Raw genomic sequence first — 12,054 nt, 5'->3', positions numbered from 1 at the left:
CCAATAGGTGTTAACTTATTCTTGCAAATCAACAAAATTCAATTTTGTCATCAAAAACATTGAGTATGTTTTATGGCCTCTAACCATTTAAAACATTGAGTCTATATATGGCCTCTAACCATTTTAGGGAATCTGGGTTTCGTCATAGCTTTCTTACAAGTCACAAACTCATTAATCTACATGATAATAGTTTGACTGCAAGTTGTAGGTTTCTTCTATCTAATAGAAGAATCGCATAGCTTCAATGACCTGAACTCCATGATTCTTCACTATTTAATAGAAGAATCTCATAGTTTCAGTGACTTGAACTCTATGCCTACTTGGGTATAGAACATCAAACAATAGAATATCAATAGCCACTTGAAAGTCCTTTGAATATTCTGTTCTCCTTGAAGCACTTGTAAAGTCTTCTAAGAGATGTCTATTCTTTAAAGCCACTTCTAAAGTCTTTAAAGAATAAGTTAGGATTTTCTGAAGCACTTCGAAAAGCCTCCGGAATGTCCGTTTATGTTTGTTGTTCGCCTCGAAAACTTTCGAGGTCTATTTTCTCCCACTTGTCATTTTGGAAACTAATCTCCAAAAGGACATCATTTCGAGCAAACAAACATTATGTTCTCAAAATTCGTGGTAAAAACAATACCCTTGTGTCTCATTTGAATAAATCACAATGAAACATATATCTATACTTGGGCCTTAGTTTGTTGAATAACAAACACTAAGCTCCCACTGAGTTTAGGAACCCTTTAGATATATTATGAAAAGATATTCTGAAATTACTTTTCAATAGCTTTGACAAATTTGGTTTAGTTTGGTGGTAGTTGAGCATTTTGTTTTAGAAATTATAGGAAAAGTCTTTATGATTCATCATTGATCGAATCAAGTACTAATTGACTTCGATCATTCCAACGTAGATATGCCATATCTTATGGAGCTAGATTGTGAAATTACAACACACAATCATTGATGATCATATTTGGTCTCAAGTAATCATCAACATGATCTAACCTAGATCTTTATGATTTCTTGCTAAGTGGATTTTATACTTCTGAATCTTTGAACTAGCCAAACAGATTCAACTTATATCACATTTGAGTAAATAAACCTATATTCACTCAAATCCATGTGAAATAATAAAGTCATAAAACCTTTCTTTAGCTTTGAACTCTATCGTCTAGGCGTTCTAACAATAGTTCATATTCTTTGTTACTTTCAACAAGTAAGACTAGCTTGTCTTAAGTTGATCTAGAAATCAACCAACTTTCAAAAGTCCATTAAAATAGAGCTTGTGAATGTTAACTTGTTGATATGGTCTAAGCAACAATGCCAAAGATTAGTGGAACTCAAATCAAGGGGTTGATTTGAACCTAGTAAAGTTTTATTTAAAGAGTTGTTTGTTTTAATCAAGCATATTGACTCAACCTGTAATTGACCATTTCATTCAAATAAACAAACAAACAAGCATTGTTTTTGTTCTCCTGAATGTGAGTCTTTCTGTGTTTGAAGCAGAAATTTAGGTATGCTGATTATGGAACAAAATAGCCATTTAGTTCCAGCCTTGAAAGGACTTAAAACAAACTAGATGACCCTACAACTAATGTAGCATTGCCATGCTTCATTTCCCACTTTAGTGTAGCCTAGCTTCCATTGTTTGAGTTATTACCGAAGTAAGAACCTCAAGCGGTATATGATACCAAGGAAGTTTGATTGCTAGGTCACTTCTCTTTAAACATAAACTTATAGGTAGAACCGGAATCGTAAATTCCTTTCATTTGTTCCTTTGTTTTCCTATTTCTTGTACCCTTTCTTATAGTCTTAAGAATTGAATTCTTTAGTGTTGACTTTTATACTTTGTTAGACATGTCCAATGTCACCAACAAGGTTCTTTACCATTTTAATTTATGTTGAATATTTTGTTTCAACTAGATGATCTTACCAGAAGCTTCTAAAGTTCTCTAAGCATCGATCTATTCGAATGTCTAGGGACTAGACTCATTTGAGAATTAAATGGACAAAGATATTAGGTTGTTAACCATTGGTAAGGTTGAGCGTTTAAAACTCAATGCTTTATGATCTCAAAACTACATTGTATTTTGAATTCACAAGCACCAATCGGTTTGCCATTCGACTTTGATACTCGAAAACAACCATAAAAGTCGCTAAAAGAAACGTACATTTTAAAATTGCTCACATCTCTCATTTCCGTGAATCGTTCTTGGATTCACTACCAATCGAGGAAATTTACTGTTACCTTTCTAAAAGGATTTATTGCAGTGCAAGATATTTAATTATAAACAATAATTAAAATATTCATTGAAGCATGCAAAGTCTAAACATTTATCATGAATAATAACTTGAAAATGAAAGCAATCATGCAATTCAAACAAGTCATTAGCATTTTATTCGAATTATGTGTTCCGGCAGGTGTGAATAAAATGATTCCAAGACCCTAAAACGATTGAAGAATTAAGCACAGTTTGTCGACTCAATTCTAAAACATTTTAGGTATGCAAAAGCCTTTTGCTAATAGTCTAGAAACTACTCTTGGTTGATAGGTACGTCTAAGAACTTATTAGGTAAACCTATCGATTTTGCCACGACATAAAAAGACTCCTTACTTATATCGTTGAGTTTCACCAAAACTAACATGTACTCACAATTATTTGTGTACCTTGCCCCTTTAGGACCAATAAGTAACACCTCGCTGAGCGAAAACTATTACTAGATTGATGTAAAGCATATCCAAGCAAGTGTATATTTTGGCATGGCACCTTTTAACTCAATTTTTAAGTTTGGAACTTAAGGCTCTTACTATGTTGGTTAGATTTTAAGTGAACTAAAATCCTTAATCATGCAACATAATCAAGCTTTGATCTCATGCATATTTAAGACATATTTAAAGCAATAAATAACTTAAAGCATGCATAAGATAAATGTGATCTAGTATGGCCCGACTTCATCTTGAAGCTTTAACTTCAAAGTCCGTCTTGAAAATCTCCGTGGGAGACACCATTTTCTTCAAATAGGATAAGCTATAATTAAAACTAATTACAACTATTTGATGGTACGCAGACCATATTTGAATTGAAAAACAACTTTGGTACTTTAGACCAATTACATTCAAATTAATGGTACGCAGACCATATTTTCTATCCTATTTGGGCCATACTAGTCACTTCATAACCTGCAAAACAGTACATATACAATATATACCATTCACCCATTCATTATCATTAATGGCCCACATAGCTGGTTAGTAAAACACATTATGCATACATAAACATTTGCAGCAATTAATCAAGGGCACCAATAATCTACAAAATTATTCAGTCCTTATTAATTCTAATCAAGTTGTTTTAACCTTAAGAATTTGTAGACCTAATCAAGAGTATATGACTAAAAAGGGCTCCCACTTAAACCAATAAATTCATATGCTTTACTAATTTTAAACATAAAAATGTATTTCTAGTCTAACCGGAAACATACAAATTTAATTAAAATTTAAAGCTCATATAAATTTATAATTGAATCCAAAATGTTTAATTTAATTTCAGTCGTATTTAAATTAATTCATGATTTTAATTTTAGTAAAATAATTAGAATAAATAAAATTTATTATAATTACAATATTCAAAATTAAAATCCAAGAAAATAATTTAAATTATTAATTTTAAAATTAATTAAAATTACGTAAACTGAAAATTTCAAATTAAAATTTCAAAACAATCTAATCGCAACGCAACAATCCCACGCAATGCACGCCCATGGGCCACACGCACACAGCCATCGCCGGCCATGTGCGCGCAGCCCATGTGCTGCGTTGCATTGCTGCTGCTCACCATCGCAAGGCATCACGCGAGCTGGTGCTCGATGCGCGCGCCAGCGCTCTACGCAACAAGCATGCTGCCGCAGCCCATCGCTGGGCGCAGCGCTCGTCGCACGTCGCAACAAGCACGCTGCTTGCCATCGCTGGGCGCAGCGCTTGTCGCACGCACAACAAGCACGATGCACGCCATCGCTGGGCGCAGCGCTTGTCGCACGCACAATAGCGCTCGCTGCGCGCGAGCGATCGATGATGGGCGTAGCACTCGTGGCACGCGAGCTTGCGCTCGCTGCGCGCGAGACAGTACGCGCTATGGCGCAGCTCACTTGCTGCCCACACGCGACTGCTCGTGCCTTGCTCTCGCCCTCGCCCATTCGCCCATCGCACATAGCCCACGACACAAGGCAGGGCTGCTGCCTTGTGCTCGTGCACCATGGCCTTGCTCATTGCATTCGTGCCGCATGGGCGACGAGCTCCCTTGCTCGTCGTCACATGCCCGCACTATACAACACCCCTTAAGGGTAACACGCAGCGTCCATTGCTTTGTGCGTGCAAGTTATATGAGCGAATCGCATAAAAATTTAAATTTTATATTCAAAATTAATGACAAATTAATAAATAATATTAATTTCATAATTTTAGGGCGAAAAATCGAAAATTTATTATTCAATTGATTTCCGATTAACATGGATTCAAGTCTAGGTCATAAAAATTTAAAATTTTAACATAAATTTACAATTTTTATGGTGGTTTTTAATCATAGGTATCTAATTAAATTATAACTAATTATGAAAATCAAATTAATTCTAAATTATTCCAATTTTCAACAAATTAATCATAATTACAAACTAGATTGCATAATTAACAAGGCTAGGCATTCAAACTTGTTAAACATATACAGTAGGTCAATCAAAAATTCAAGATTTATCAACAAGAATCGCAAATATTTAATTTAACATCTTAAATTTACGAAATTTTGCATTCGAAAAACTAAAACCTCCGAAAAGTCATAGTTAGGCTTCGAATTTGAGAATTCTGGGTTCGGCCGAAAAATACTGTTTTTGTCAAAATTTTAGAATGCCTTTTACATGCGGAATTGACACAAAAATCACTCGATTTGGATGAGTAACGAAGAAACTGCCGAAAAACTGCGTACGTATAATTAAATAAACGCAATTTGCAATTAATTAACAATTACGAAAATTAATCACCCCTTTTAATTCTTGCAAATTTGTAATATTTAACCATGTTCATGAATTTAGTTTATGAAAATAATAAGAGGCTCGTGATACCACTCTTAGGTTATGATACATATGACAATTCATAAATCATGCGGAAAAACCATAAAGCCAGGAAAACATATTATTTACACATAATCATTTAGCATAGTTTAGATGCATACACTTTGTTGCGTGCCTTCCCTAGCTGCGCCCGAACCGAACAAGAACAAGTCTTTAGGACTCCAAGTGTCGTCCCTCCGTAGATAGTCCACAGCACGTCCGGATCCGCCTTAAGCTTGACCAACTAGGATCGCCCTTAAGGTACTTAGAATTTTCGGCTAGTATAGGCAATAGTATGACTGAATTTTTGCTCTCAAAAATCACTTTGAATACTTGAATACTCTTTACAAATTAATGACCCTAGGCCTTTATTTATAGAGGTATGGAAAGGGAATCGTAATCCTATTAGGATACGAATTAATTAAACTAGAATCATAATAGAATTCTTATTTAATTAATTTATCCTTTTAGGTTTAGGAATTTAATCATTAGTCGAAACCTGATGGCTTTAGGATTCGTATAGCACACCAACACACACACGCACGCACAGCAGCTCACGAGGGGCGTCATGCGCGCGCGCGCAGCCCGCGAGCTCGCAGCCCATTGCTGCGAGGCCCACACGCTGCCGCAGCGTTGGCGCGCGCTGGGCCTGTCTGCGGTGGGCCTGGCGCAGCCTTGGCTGGTGCGTTGTGGCGCGCTGGCTTGCTGGGCGATGGCCCGGCTTCGTGTTGGGCCTTCGTCTAGCAGGCCTCGTCCGATGCTAATTCGTACGATACGCTTCCGATTAATTTCCCGATTCCGGAATTCATTTCCGATACAAACAATATTTAATATTTCCGATTCCGGAATTAATTTCCGTTTCGAACAAATATTTAATATTTCCGTTTCCGGAATTATTTTCCGATTCCGATAATATTTCCGATTCTGACAATATTTCCGTTTCCGGCAATATTTCCGATTCCGGCAATATTTCCATTTCCGATAATATTTTCCGATACGTACCATGTTTCCGTTTCCGGCAACATCTACGACTTGGATAATATTTATATTTCCGATACGATCCATATTTCCGTTTCCGGCAATATCATCGTTTCCGGAGTATTCATTTCTTGCCTTGTGACGATCTCAGCTCCCACTGAAACCAAGATCCGTCGATTCCGAATATCCATAGTTGGAGTATTTAATGCCATTAAATACTTGATCCGTTTACGTACTATTTGTGTGACCCTACGGGTTCAGTCAAGAGTAAGCTGTGGATTAATATCATTAATTCCACTTGAACTGAAGCGGCCTCTAGCTAGGCATTCAGCTGACTTGATCTCACTGAATTATTAACTTGTTAATTAATACTGAACCGCATTTATTAGACTTAACATAGAATGCATACTTGGAGCAAGGGCATTATTTCCTTCAGTCACACCATTGGCATGTAACAGATCGTCGCATTAAATGAATAGGAAATTCATTTAATATCTTTTCGGGATGTTAGTTCGGAAAACATAATTATACGATTTAACATTGGATCGTAAAATCGTACATCGTGCTACGTATATTCGTAAGCTAGGCGAAACGAATAATCGTATCGTACGATAATGGATCGTCAAGTACGAAACGATAAATGAATTATCAAATGATATTTTAATAGCAAATACGAAAGAAAACCCACGAGCCAAGCACATGAGGCGCAAGGCCCATAGGCGCAGCGCGCATGCGCACATCGTTGGCCCATGACCTTGACTGCCTTGGCGCGCGTGCAAGGAAGAGCAGCACGAGTAGCAATGATGTCCCACGGCCCAACTCCTTGCTGCGTTGTGTGTGTGTGCATGCGGTCGTGGGCCTTGCTGGCCGGCTGAGCCTTGTGCTCGGCCGGTTGGCTTGGCTTGTAGAAAAGGTTATTTTAATAACCTATTCTATATGTTTTCCAACTTAACCTGATATTCTATTCTAACCTAAGGCAAGAGAAAACCCTAATTCTCTCTCTGCCTCCATTAGAGTGTTCATCCCAAAAGCTAAACAATCTTGAAGGAGATCTAAGCCATCAATCTCAAGACGGATCTGAACTGTCGGTGAGCCAAGTAGAGGAACGACATTCGGAGTCCTTGTTCGTGTTCGTTGAGCTAAAAGAAAAAACACGTTTCACATGTAAGTTATGCTTAATTTGTACTTTATACATGCTTCCTGGCTTTAGGATTATTCTGCTATCAAGTTATGTATTTAACTGTAAACCCCTACAGCTATTCCATCCATAATTGTGCAAATATGTCACTATGCTATAAAAATTACGTACTGTATGTAAAATGATTTGATTATTTTTTATTTATTTATTTATTTATTATTATTATTATTATTATTATTATTATTATTATTATTATTATTATTATTATTATTATTATTATTATTATGATATTTTTTTTCATAGAGGTTACTATGGTATAAGTTACGGTTACTATAGCTACTGTTTTAAAATTTGAAACAAAATTTTACTTTTAAGGGTTCCTATTCAACCAAAAGGGTCACTATATATACCGTAATAGATTGAATTCTGTGATTTCTAGTTAAGGTTATTTTTCTGGTTGATGATACTTTGCTGGTTGATGATACATTTTGTTGATAAATGGTTCATGAAAGAAGGAGCTTATATTCTTTTGGTTATGTTCACTTTTATGTTTGTTTATGCATTCGTTTTATTGTTAAGCAATTTAGGTTTAGGGGTAACATGTAATAATTTTGAAGTCTATTAGCTCAATTGGTAGAGTTATGTGCAATTGCACAATGGTGTAGGTTCGAATCTCACATAGGCTATAAAAAGGGTCTTTATTTGTTTGAGGGTCACTATGTCAAGAATAAGGACACTGTGTTTGAAATTGGGGCACTCAATCTTGGTTAAGGGTCACTATGCGTAGAAGAGGGTCACTATATGTGTAAAAAAAAGTCGTTGTATAAAAACTAACTATATATGCTACAGTTGTTACTTGTATTCAGTTGAAGTTATTGTGATACTTGAAAGATTGATCATGGCCATTCGTTTGTTTCTTTGACTCTGGTTACCTTGTATATGGTGTTTGCAGACATTTATTGCACAAGAACATATCTTCTTGAAGAGGCCTTTGGATTTATAATGAACACTATTGGAAGGTTGCTTACCTGCCTGAGTTTAGGAGGAGAAGGGTGCATGTCAATTTAAGGGTGAATACAAACTTGAAAACATCCAAGTAGGAGAAAAGTTGCAATGTTCCACTGCCAGGCACATGTCAAAAGACCATTCTTTCTTCTCCAAGAGACAGACTACATTTCACTTCTATTGACTTTAGTTCACAAAACACAGTTGAAAACAACAATTACATTAGTGTTGTTTGTAACGCATTCTATCCTTAATACATAAAAGTGGAAAAGAGGGGTATCTTTAACTTGAATGTGTGAAACATTAATCATATGCACGCATAAACATTAAGCACGAGTTGACAGGCTCAGAAACACCTTTAATCGGGCATAAGCAAAGTATAATGGAGGCAAAGCGAGTAAAACTCACGCTGCCATGCTAATAACACTATAAATTAGCCTATGTAGGACTTCAACTACATCCTCTAGGCCAATGAAAGTACACAGTGCTCGACCATCAACAACATGTGTACTATTTTACTGATGCAATAAGGTATTGCACAACTTAATATTTTGATATCAATATTGTAATATAATAGAGAAAGGCAATCAAAGTGTAGTTCCCTTTTTGTGGCAAGGCATACGTAAATAGTGATTAAATAATGTTATCAAAATATGTTGCACCAATTCGCTAGTACTATAAATTTCTAGATTAAAACCATGTCCAACAATAAAAATGCTCATTTAACATATCAACTAATGTCAATAGTATCTGCTCGCCATAGCCCTGGCAAGTCAAAAAATGCAACGCCTTTTCTCCATCGGTAGGAACAATAGTAATAATGCCTCGAGAATTCAGATTGGCTCCTCTCCAACCCCATATTGGCTTTGCTAGTTTAGCACGAAATTTAATAGGTATCAGGTACATCACACATTACAGATAAACCAGAAAAAATAAACACCAAAAAGAGCTATAGAGACTACCATCAATAATAGTTCACATTACCTCCTTATGGTCACCTTTATTAGTGATATAGTGCATCATAAAATATACAAAAACCAACATTGAAACAAGCTATAAAGTTCATGTTTACAACATTGTCATATGGCCAGTAAAGTGATGAGGTAAGCAAGCATACTTGGGAAGGTACTGTTGCCACCTGAGGTTGGGCATCAGCAATTACAGCCATATACATCAAGTTTTTCTAAAGTTGTGCTTGATATCTGCAGAACAAATAAAAGATAGTTGGATAGGTAAAAGCAACATTGCCTAAGACAGGAGTTATAAGATCGTGACAATCATAACCATTAATCACTCCTAGTAAGAATCTGCTGAAGTATAAGCCGTTTTAGGCCCCTGGGATATATAATAACTTCTCCAGGCCTTATAGTCACCCTTATTAGTGCTATAGTACATCACAAAATACAGAAAATTTCAACATTGAAACAAGCTATAAAGTTATTGTTTACAAGTTATAGTTACCTTTATCATTTGTAAAGTGCATTAAAATTATACATCCCAAGATCAAAAAATAAAAAAAATTGAATCAACGAAAATAAATCACGAAATTATGATACACGGAGTACTTGATTTGAAAAAACCCCTGCCCTCCTCACTCGAATCCTCACAAAAGCCAAAAGAAACTAAATTTGCTAGCATAATTGACTCTAAATCAGTGAAATTAGCTAAAAATTACTTCTTATTTGTTAGCATACCAATTAATTCCAAATCATAGTGAATTCTATCTTAGCCATCCAACTATGAATCTTATAGAATACATCATAATTTAACTGACCTGATTAGAAAAAAGGGGATTGACGAGGACGAAGGTGGCAATGATGTCTTGGATCAACGTGGTGCTGCTCAGAAAACTCCACTTTTTGTAAATCAAAGGAGGAAAGAAGCAGACATAGAGATCGAAGAATCGAGGATTAGGGTTTAGGACCCTGAGTCGAAGACAATTTTCTGAAGATTTTACAATTACCTTCAATGTCGGGTTTCACTAGATTCATCAATTGATCGTCCATTTGTTTGTTGAATTTGCTTCAAGTTTTTTCATTCACAATAAGGAGAGAGAACGAAAGCGTGAAAAGGTGAGGGGAGAGAGAGATTGACGAGAGTGTCGAGAGAAGATGAGAGTACAGAGTGAGGAGGGACTTTCCTCTAAATCACAATTTTGGCACATGTGTTTTTTGGGTCCACAATAATATTAACGTGGACCAGGTCCACACAAGAATAAGCCTAAGCCCACCTATGACATCTTTTTTAATAATCCCACCATTACAACCTAACTACTTTTATTGAGCTTAAGTAACCGGTAACTGGTGAAAATAAAGGTCAACGTTTCTAATTTATTTATTTATAAATTTTTTTCTTTTACTTTTTTCTTCTGTTTTTTTTTTTTTGTCTTTTTTCCGTTCTCCTACCTGTTAGGTTATGAACAATACAATAATATGATTCATGCGGAAAAATCATAAAGCCAGAATTCAAATTAATTGCCACATAGATTTGAGCCTTGGCTGTGATACCAACTGTCACGGTCCGAATGTTTTGGGCACCGGGCCGTGCGGCGCGCTCCTACCTAGAGGGCGGTAGGGACGCAAGCCTTGTGCGGAACGAGTTCAACGGGGCTCGTGAAGCACGAGCAACCAAGGTTTCTGAGAATGAACGCTCTTGTCTTTTGACGACAAGAAGGGACGTGGACGCCGATCGGGCACTTGTGTGCGCACAGCAGTCACAAGTGGGACCGACGACGCGAGTGTATCTGTTTGAGGGACTTTGTTGAGGCAAGTAAGCTTAAAAACGAGCGACAGCGCAATATCAATAAAGGCACACAACAACGCAAGTGATTAAGCAAAGGCAACTTCTGGTGAGAGGTACTGAGTCATACCCCTCATAGAGGTTTATTTTGAATTAGCTAAAAGAACCCAGTGAACACTGGAATGACAGTAACATAATAATCTTATCTAAAGCCTAGAAACTTCAAAGAAAAGTCCTAGAAAGTTTAGATAAGATCAATACAAGGGAAATTAAGAAAAGTACAATGCAAGGAAGGTTGGATTCTAACATCCTCCCCCACTAAAGATGTCGACGTCCTCGACGACTTACAAGATTACAAAAGAACTAAAGAAAGCAATAAATAGAGAAGCTGCTTCAGTCTTCAGTTGAGGTGGTTCCGCGCTGGCGGAGCCTGATGTTGGCGCGGGTGCTGATGTTGCGGTTAGAATCTTCTTCATCTGGGTGGTAGGGTTTGAGCCTACTAACATGGAACACCGGATGTATCTTCATCCATGTAGGAGGGTCAACCTTGTAAGCACTCTTCCCAATCCGTTTAGTGATGCGGATGGGGCCTTCATATTTTCTGATGAGCCTGCGGTCTCTGCCTCGAAGGAACCTTAGTTGTTCCGGCAATACCTTCACCATTACCATATCTCCCACATCAAACTCGACTGGCCTTCTGTTTTGATCGGCCCATTTCTTCATGCGCTTCGATGCTCGTTCTAGATAGGCACGAGCAATTTCAGTATTCTGTTCCCATTCTTTTGTGAACTCTCGAGCTTGACGGCTTCTCCCATCTTCGGTTCCCGCTACCGTGTGTGGTAGGAGGGGTTGTTGGCCAGTTACCAACTCAAAAGGGCTTGTATTCGACGCAGAGCTTTTCTGAGCATTGAAGCAGAGTTGTGCCACATCAAGGAGCCTGACCCAATCTTTCTGGTTGGCACTCACAAAGTGACGCAGATATTCCTCCAGTAGTCCGTTGAATCTCTCAGTTTGCCCGTCCGACTGGGGATGGTGACTTGATGACATATTCAGCGCCGACCCCATCATTTGGAACAATTCTGACCAAAAGATAC

General features: G+C 37.2%; 1 long non-coding RNA gene across 1 annotated transcript; it reads right to left on the bottom strand.

Moving 5' to 3' along the window:
- Positions 1-9,053: 9,053 nt before the first annotated feature.
- On the bottom strand, positions 9,054-10,725 carry LOC110796966 (uncharacterized). The gene is made up of 2 exons (XR_002535709.2): positions 9,996-10,725; positions 9,054-9,423 (listed from the first exon to the last, which is right to left on the bottom strand). It is a non-coding gene; the product is annotated as an uncharacterized lncRNA (long non-coding RNA).
- Positions 10,726-12,054: the final 1,329 nt, after the last annotated feature.

This window comes from Spinacia oleracea, chromosome 1, assembly GCF_020520425.1.
Source record: "Spinacia oleracea cultivar Varoflay chromosome 1, BTI_SOV_V1, whole genome shotgun sequence".
NCBI lineage: Eukaryota > Viridiplantae > Streptophyta > Magnoliopsida > Caryophyllales > Amaranthaceae > Spinacia > Spinacia oleracea.
The sequence above is the reverse complement of the archived record's forward strand: the minus strand, read 5'-3'. Positions and strand labels throughout refer to the sequence as shown.